Raw genomic sequence first — 10,420 nt, 5'->3', positions numbered from 1 at the left:
TTTTCACTGTTGCATGTGGTTTTATATGTATTATTTGTTATAAAGATTATGGTGTGTTGAGTCTTTAGACTCACTAGGTGTGATGGATGCAGGTTATCATGATAATGCTAATGGAGGTCTTGATGGTTGATCCGACTGGACTGGAGGTGCACATGACCCAAGGACCGACTCTAGTTTCCGCATATATGTTATGATTTATGTTAAAAGATTTTATGACTTTTATCATGATTATGAGTGGTTTTTGAGAGGCTATAGTATGGGCTATACTTTTCAAATGTTATTTTTAGATTTAGAAAAATGTTAGTTGGTTGTTTATTTTAAAATGATGTCAAAAATATTTTATGAAATTTTATGGTTCGGCTGAATGCTATGTGAGGTTAAAAAAAAAAAAAATTCTAGTACTTTTAAAGCAATAAGAAAGGGCAGGACGTTTCATTGTGACACTAACTAAACAACGAATATATGTTTAATGTGTTACTCAAATGAAAGAAGGATACATAAAAAACGACATAACTAAACATATTACTCCTAAATTCTTCGCATTCACCCAAGAGCTTGAGAAGAATAAAGATAATGATATTCGTGAATATGAAGTTAAGTGAAAACTCATCAGATAGGGTTTTGCAATTGTGAAAGTATATGTTGATGATCTAAATTTTATTGGCACTCCAGAAGAGCTTACTAAAACTGCCAATTACTTGAAAAATGAGTTTGAGATGAAAGATTTAGGACAGACAAAATTTTGTCTCAGATTTCAAATTGAACATTTACAAAAGGGAATATTTGTTCATCAATCATCATATACAGAAAAAATATTGAAGCGCTTTTACATGGACAAGGCACACCCATTAGCATCACCAATGTTTGTTCGATCACTTGATGCTAACAAAGATCCTTTTCGACCATTTAAAAATGGAGAAAAAATCATTGGTCCAGAAGTACCATATCTAAGTGCGATTGGGGTGTTATTATCTCGCAAATTGTACTCGCCCAGATATAGCATTTTCTGTTAATCCTTTAGCAAGATATAACTCATGTCCAACCCGAAGACATTGGAATGGTGTAAAACACATATTTCGTTACTTTCGTGGTACAACTGATATGTGATTATTTTATTCGACAAAATCAAAGTCTTCTTTAGTTGGATATGCAGATGCATGATATCTTTCTGATCCACATAAAGCTAAATCACAGACAGGTTATGTGTTTACACGAGGAGACATTGTTATATCATGGAAGTCGGTGAAGCAATCCTTAACAGCGACGTCTTCAAATCACTCTGAGATCATTGCAATACATGAAGCAAGTCGAGAGTGTGTGTGGTTGAGATCCATGACACAACATATTCAAGAATCGTGTGGGTTGCCAACAACCAAAGATAGCCCGACAGTAATATTCGAAGATAATGCAGCTTGCATTGCACAATTAAAAAGAGACTATATCAAAGGTGATAGAACAAAACATATTTCACCAAAGTTCTTCTATATACATGAGCTTCAAGACAATGGTGATATTGACGTTCGTCAAATTCTCTCAAGTGACAATGTAGCCGATTTATTCACAAAGGAATTGCCAACTTCAACATTCAAGAAATTTGTGCAAAGGATATGGATGCATCAGTTGAAGGATCTTAGATGATTGAGATCCAGGGGTATCTATTGTTGTACTCTTTTTCCTTCGTTCAGGTTTTTTTCATTGGGTTTTACTGACAAGGTTTTAACGAGACAACATTGGAGCCCCAACATCTCTTAGAAATAATTTGTTGAGTCGATAATCATCTAAGAGAGAGTGTTATAGATAAAGTATTGTACATGATTATTTAGATAAGATTTAGTTTTATCATTTTATCAACTATTCAAACTCTGTAAATATGCTCTATAAACAAAGGTCTCAAATGATGAATAAAGTATTTTCAATTTAAATAGATATCATAAAATATATAAGTTTTTATTAAAAAAAATCATCATTACATATTTATTATATCATATGAATGAAATGACAGAACACAAGTGTAAACATTTTTAGTACTTACTATATTATTAATCTTAGCACATTATACAAACTAGCTTCGGTCAATGTGACACAAAATTTTTTTTTTTTTTTACAATTTTATCTTTCATAATATGTATTAGTTAAATTTGTTGGTATGAGTTTATTAGTAATTTTTTACATTTCTCTATCTTTTTCCGATTTTTCTCTAACTATAAAATAATTTTTTTTCTTACCATACAAAATAGAAATTGTATGTTTGTAAAATTTTAGTTAATATATTTATAAATATAAAATACGATGGCCCAAGCATTATACATGACATGACTCAACTATAAGACTTTTCTGCTAAAATGTCCTATAGACGTGTAGACAGAACAACTCAAAGAAAAGGAGCACGTGAGTATGATTTTAATCAAACTTTTCTTTTGTCATTCTTGATCTTTTTATAAATATATTTAAATTAAATAAATTTACAAACTCTATACATAAGTGCAATGTAGCTAACAGAAAAATACTTAAGTATTAGAACTTAGCAAACAAGTAAATGATGCGATTATTCAGAAGACCTCAATATTTTTTGGTCCTATTTAACCTTTGTCTCGGTTGAACCCTAAACATTTTCTTATTTGGCCAGACTCAATAATCAACAAATCATATGATTCAGATGATGTTTTGAGCATATAGACAAATTTATTGTGATCGTTCCATATCATTAATCTAGACATTAGTTGCCGCATTCTATGTTGGAAAACAGAAAAAAGACATGTGGCATTTAGTACTATTTATGTTACGCTCCGAGTACGACCAATTTATAATTTGAGTTTGAGTTAGCAACAAGAACTGAGGAAGAATCCTCCTCCAGCCAGCCAACAAAAAGATTGACAGCAAATGTTGAACTAGTTCTTGAGAAGGCCACTGAACAAATCAACAATTATGGAACGTTTTTGTTGGTGAAGAAATTTGGAAGATTTATGAAGAAAAATCAAAGATAATTTCAGAATCAGAACAAAAGCTACAAGTAGGTTTTATCTGAAAATGATATGGCTTGTTTCAATTGTGGAAAGAAAGGAAACTTTATTGCTGAGTGTCTTAATACAAAGAATGATGGTTCAAAGAAACATAGAATATTAAAAAAAGGGTGACCAGAAGTTCAAAAGGGATAGAAAAAAATGATTGCTGGTAAATGCGAGGAACAAGTCTTCTATTTCTTTGAAAAAGATGCAACAATTACAAAAACAATCTAGAGACAAGACTGGTTGGCTTTAGTAACAATGACATCACATCTTATGAAACCAGTATTCAATTGCATTTGAACACATGCAAAGGAAAACACATCACTTTAAAAGATTCAGTGTGATTTATTACCATAAGGAACCTGAAATTTAATTTGAAAAGTCAATAAATCAGACGAACAAAGAAAGTCATTTTGGACTTGTTTATGTCCATCTCGAGAGAAAATTTTCCCAACTGACTGGATCCAGCAGAGGATCAATCTCAGTAAAACATATCTTGATGAAGGCTAGACATCACCAATTCCAGAAAAGCCGATATGTTCAGAAGAGATATAGCATGGATGACAATAAAAACATGTTGGAACAACATGATAGGGTGCATTGCGATAGAAATTAGTTTTGATCCCCTATTACAAAAACCTTATTGGACACACGTTGTGCATGGTCTGTTAGGCAAGTACAAATGTGGGTTCCAAAAGAACTAATCCGCTTAGGAGCCAAATAGATTGGGTACTAGTTAATAACATATGTTTATGCAGGAAACCAAGGTCGATGTTGATGTCAATATTTCTATTTGGTACTTAAAAAATGAATGTTCAAGGCACATGACATGTCAAGCTACTTTCAGAAGTTACTGAGTACAGTTGACCAAAAATAATTTTGGAGATAACTCGAAGGGTAAGACCTTGGGTAAGATTAAGATTATTCATAGTAACATTGTCATTAAAGATGTGTTATTGGTATAAAGAATGGTTATAATCTGATTATTATTAGTCAATTATTTGATAATAAATATTCAATAGAGTTTCACTAACACACATGCACAATTAATGATATGTTTATAACAACACATTACTAGTTACAACAATAAATGGTAATAAATATAAAAATTATTGGAAACATGGTCAACATGCCAATCCTACATGATTTATTGCTTCTAATGATGTCAAACACTAGCTATGGCATAAAAGATTAAATCATCTGAATTTTAAATTTATTAATAATCTGAGAAAATAAGACTTGGTTACTTGTATACCAAAACTAAAATATGTGAAAAATAGAGTTTATGATGCATGTCAACTAGGAAAACAAATGAGATATAATTTTAGAAACAAGATAAATAAGTCATCTTCTAGATGCTTATAATTGATGCACATGGTTTGGGTCGTTTTTCTAAGCAACAAATATTAAACAAGTGCTCAACTGATTAAGTTTATAAAACGTTCTCAAAATGAAAAATCTTGCATGAAAAATACAATTCAAAGTGATCTTCGTATTAAATTTACTAACAAAATTCTTGAGCTCTATTTAAATGAATATGGAATCAGTCATGAGTACCCTGCTACTAGCTAGGACTCCACAACAAAATAATGTCGCGGAAATGAGAAATAGAACTTTAAAAAAAGCTGCAAGAACAATGTTAGTTGATTCAAATATTTCTCAACGTTTATGGGTAGAAGCAGTAAACATAACATGTTATAATCAAAATAGAACAATGGTAAACAATAAATACGGTAAAACTCCTTATGAAATCTGGAATAATGTGAAACTTGATATTTCCTATTTCATGTGTTTGGATGTAAGTGTTTTATTCATAATAATGAAAAGTCTGATCTATTTTCTTTCGATGTTATATCTGATTTCGGATTGTTTCTAGGATGAGTAATGTATTTGTACAACCAAATTTATACAACAATTCTTACAACACAAAAAATTCAATACAAAAATTTCATTTATCAAAATCTCACAATAAATTCAATACAAAATCTGATGAAATAATAGTAAAGTATCACGATATAATAACAAAATATCACGATATAATTGTCGAAAATATTGTTGTATGATATTTTGGTTGTACCTTTAGCATTATTCTTTTAGGATATTCTGTTGTTAGTAAAGCCTTTAGAGTGTTTAATAATAGAAAATTTTGAGGAATCAGTTAATGTGTTTTTTAATGAATAAAATGGTATTCCCGAACAATCAAGACTAAAGGACCGAAGTAATAGAATGAAAAACATTCATTTAGATAAAGAAGACAGTAACAATGAAGTGATTGTGTCAACAAGATCTTTTCAATTCTCTAAACCCGAAGTACCTAATCTATAACCAGAAGAGAAAATCAGCAGATATCACAACAATGTGAATGAGAATCATATCGACCAAGAACCTCATAATGAACTTCCAGTACAAATTGATGTTGATATGCAATCAACAGAGGATAGCTTTGATCCTCCTGCTAGGTGTAATAAACTCGCCCCCTTCACCTATAATAGGTAATCCTTCAGCTCCTCTTAGAAATAGAAGGCAAAATAATGATTTGAATATATGATGTTTCAATATTTCAACTTAAAACAAAAAAGAAAGATGAAGCCTTTACTGATCCTAGTTGGATAAAAGTTATGCAAGAAAAGTTAAATCAGTTTGATATAAACAAAATTTGGAACTTAGTACCTATACCTAACCATCAACCTGTTATAGAAACCAGATGGATTTACAGAAATAAACTAAATGAAGATGAATTAGCAATAAGAAATAAAGCAAGATTAGTAGTACAAGGATTTAAACAAGAGAAATGAACAGAATTTGATAAAACTTTTGCTCATGTTACTAGACTAGAAGCCATTAAAAATTTTCTTGTCTATGTTTCCTTTAAGAACTTTAAGGTGTTTCAAATGGATGTTAAGAGTACATTCTTAAATGGATTGTTAAAAGAACAAGTATATGTTGAACAATCTTCTGGTTTTCTTGATCTTACATTGCCTATGATGTATTCAAAATGAACAAAGACTTGTAAGGATTGAAAGAAGCACCTAGGACATGTTATGATACACAATCTTAGTTCTAATTGATCCTGAATTTACTATAGACTCTGTTGATAAAAACATTGTTTAAATTTATGAAAAAATGAGAATATATTACTTGTACAAATCTATGTGGATGATATTATTTTTGAATCTATTACCTTGTGCTTGTATGAGAAACTTTCCTAGTTATAACGAGAGAATTGACATTCTTACTAGAATTGCAAGTCAAACAAATTGAATTTGGGATTTTCATAAATCAAGTAAATTATACCAAAGAATTACTGGAAAAGTATATTATGGAAACATGCTCTGTTGAAATAACTCAAATGAGTCCATCAACTAAATTAGACAAAGATGGTTGGAGAATTTTAGTAATAATATATCGAGGTCTAATAGGTTCGCTATTCTATCTAATGGCCAGTATACCTAATATTATGTTTTTGTTTTTATTTGTGCAAAATTTCAATCTGACCATAAGCAATCACATCATATTGTTGCAAAACATATATTAAAGTATCTTAAAGGAACTCAAATGTTAGTTTTTGGTATCCAAAAGATTCAACATTTAATTTAATTGGATAATCAGATGCTGACTATGTAGGATGTAAGCTTGACAGGAAAAGTACATGCGGTTCTTGCCAATTTTTTGATGATAAATTGTTCTCACAATTTAATAAGAAACAAAATTCCATTGCTATATCAAAAACATAAGCTGAATATTTGGATGCATGAAGTTGTCGTTCTTAGCTTATCTGGATCCAAAAACAACTAAGAGATTATGGAATAGATACCTATGAATCACCTAAATTTTGTGATAATACAAGTGTAAGTGTAATCACATACAATCTATTGTTGCACTCAACAACCAAGAACATTGATATAACACTTCATTAGATATCACGTTATGAAGAAATATATCAGATTGAAATATGTATTTATTGAATAACAGATTGCTGATATCTTCGTCGAACCATTACTCGATGCTAAGTTTTCATATTCTCGTAATATTTTAGGACTAATTGATTTATCTTAATTTTGTCTGAAATCATGCATAATTTTATGGGGAATTTTGTAACTTTGTTTAGTATACAATTATGTTAAACGTTTGTTGGTTGTCACACTGATAAAACATAAGGGTCTACTGAATTTAGATGTATGTTGATCTTCTACACTTCTTTATCAAGTAGACGTTATTAAATAATGTGAACAACTTGATTAATTTTTCTTTATTAAAATTTAATGACAATCATTGGTTATTCTTTTTAAATTTAAATGTATTCATTTTGTTTTTATTTGTTAATTAACGTAAAATAAATTTAAATTTTGAAAATAACCACAAATATGTCGACACGTGTCTCTGTTTTGTCATATTTGGATGTAAATATTGTTTTCCAACGCCTCATTTCACCTTCACTGATTTCTCTGCAATTCTCCGTGTTCTTGCATTCAAAATTCTCTCTGTAATATTTTGCATTCTTGAAATATTTTAATTCGATTCATCCAAATTTTTGCAGAAGCAATGGCCGATTACAAGATTAATGTTAACAAATTGAACTTTGACTACATTTACTTTTGAAGACACTGTCTTTGTAGGGATGTTCAAATCTTTGGAGGCTTATGGACTTCAACACTTTCTAAGCGCTCCTGCTATCATTTACAATGACACTCTGCTAGAATTCTTTTCCAAAGCCTCTGTGACCTACGAAAATCAAATCTCTTGCACTCTGGATGAAAAGAGAGTCCTTATTGACGAGGCTTTGTTTGCTTCATCGTTTCAGCTTCCACCTCAAGGTCTCTGTGATCTCTCTGCTGTGTCCAAATCTAAAATTTCTGAAATGAAATGAAGAAGGCATTTTCTATTTCAGGATAACTCCTTACTGCCTCATGCAAGAAGAAAGAACTGAGGATAAACTTTCAAGTTCTTGATTACATTGTTTCCAAGTCTCTGTAGGTTAAAGCCGAGTCTTTCGATGCTATTACCAAGGAGAAGTTCTTGGTGATGACTATTATCTATGCTAACATCAAAGCCAATTGGTCTTCCGTTCTGTTCCAAATACTAGTGGAAATGATCGTGGAAAAAGTTTATTGGTTTTACTCTTCAACTCAGCAAAATTTTGAAGTTTCGGGTGTTCCTCTTTCTACTTCCCAAGAACGGAATAAATTTAAGACATTGGACAGAGTGAATGCTCTTGCTCTGCCTCCCAAATTTCATGCTGACACTCTTGCCACTAGGAATAAAGAATTGAGGGAATCCCAAGAAGCTGCGAACAGAAAAAAAATTTGGTCCTCTTGAGGTATTATGAGAAGACAGCCTATGAGGGCTCTACTATTATTCCCACTCCTCCTCCAGCCAAAAATGTAGCTCAAACCATCAAGTTGAAAATGTCAAAGAAGACAGCCACCATAGCTAAACTTTCCTCCGAGACCAGTCTTTCCCCAACAAATCTCACGGACAACGCTCCTCTAATTTAGGTCTTCAAGCCAACAGAACCCCAACCAGCTGACCCCAAACCAACAACACTCCCATCCACCATCTCTAGAAAAGGGTTATCTTCTATTTTTCTTATAGCTCCTATACCGAAGGGAGTTAGCATAAGAGAACCACCCCCAGATGCCACATGCTCTAGCCTTACTCGCCCTAAAGTTTCTGGAAAGAACTCGAAGAGGAAAAAAGGCTCCCAAATTGAAACGACCCTAAACGTCTAATGATTTTTAAAAAAAAAATCTAGAAATTGGCCGAAGTATATACATACGTTAATGATACCCCCATAAGGATCCGGGTCGTTGCCATAAGAATCCGGGTCGTTGACGACCCGGACACTATCAAGAGCCTGAGCACTACATGTTTCCCAAGAATTCTTCGAACAGCCCGGTCTCCCGCGCAATCATCGCCCGAGCTCTCATATAAGTACCCGGGTAATCAATTGCCCGAGCCACCTCGAGAATTGAACCATACTCGAGTATGATTGATACAGGACGTCTAATCTGTCAGAACAACTTGGGCTTGGAGTGTCCTTTAAGTCATCAGANAAAAACTATAAATTATTGATTTGACCCGTTGGAGCTCCTTACCCGGCTCATCCATTTCAACGAAGTCACATCATTGACGCCGTCTGTGGGAAACTTGAGATTAAGGCGTTGATATGGCTCATACTCGAAGAACTAACCAAGAAAATTCCCGGGCTCATGGGGATAATGCGCGTACTTCGGGGCAAGGTGAGGGTGTTCCTCCCACGGGACCCAATCTTATTACCATGACCCCGGAGGAGTTGGCAAGAATAATCTCCGAAGCGGTGGAGAAGGCTGTGGCCAGGAGAGAAACTTCTCGTCAAGTTACACCACCCGGAGATGTGCAAATCAACGAGCAGGAGCAAGAGCAAGAGTTGAGGGAGGAGGAAGTGAGAGGAGAGGATGAGGGGTCTAGTGCTGGATCCAAATCACCTACCGTGGCTGAGGAGTTGTTGGAGTTAAGACAGAACATGAAAGTTCTGGAAGGGCAGTTGGAGAGTCGTAGCATTTCTCGAGCTACTGCTAAGGGTTGCCCATTTACCGATATCATTGTTCCGGAACCTCTTCCCGGGAACTTCAAATCCGCCAAAGTAAAAGATTACGATGGCAATGCGGATCCTGAGGAGCACCTAGCCAGGTTTGAAAACATGGCCATGTTACACTGTTACACAGATCGAATCAAGTGTAAAGTGTTCCTCACCACTTTGGTGGACTCAGCTCAAAGGTGGTTTGAGGGACTGTCCCCTCAGAGTATTATTTCATTTAAAGACTTCCAGAAGGTGTTCCTACATCACTTCAGTAGCAGCAAGAAATACAAGAAGACCGCTTTTAGTCTTTTTGAAGTCAAACAGAACCTGGATGAAAGTTTGAGGGCTTATAGTAAAAGATTTAATAGAGTGGCTTTGGATGTACCTACTTGCGCTACTGAAACAAAAACTACGGCATTCACACAAGGCTTGAGGGAGGGTGAATTTTTCAAGTCGTTGACCAAAAAAGTGCCCGGGGATTTCGAAGACTTATTATCCCGGGCAGAAAAATACATCAACATGGAGGAAGCCCAGAAGCAGAAGAGGGAAGCTGGAAGAAAAGAAAGAGGAGACCGGGTAGCTAGGCCCGAGGAGAAAGGGCAGAGAAAGAATAATCCAGGACACTTCTCTCACCACGTGCCTCTTAAGATTACCCGAGACAGAGAGGTTCAGGAATGCAGTAGGGATCTGGCCCCGGACCATCAATTATCCCGATCTGAGTAAAGAGGTTTTTGGACTCTCCATAAGGTGTGTTATCACAACACCGAAGATTGCAAAACATTGAGGGGAAACTATTCCTTCCATTCCGCCTCAGAGCAAAGTCAAGCCCATAAGAGGCCGAGATTGCCATGGACAT

This window comes from Primulina huaijiensis, chromosome 1 (genome assembly GCF_012295235.1).
Source record: "Primulina huaijiensis isolate GDHJ02 chromosome 1, ASM1229523v2, whole genome shotgun sequence".
Taxonomy (NCBI): domain Eukaryota; kingdom Viridiplantae; phylum Streptophyta; class Magnoliopsida; order Lamiales; family Gesneriaceae; genus Primulina; species Primulina huaijiensis.
Note: the sequence above shows the minus strand (reverse complement) of the source record.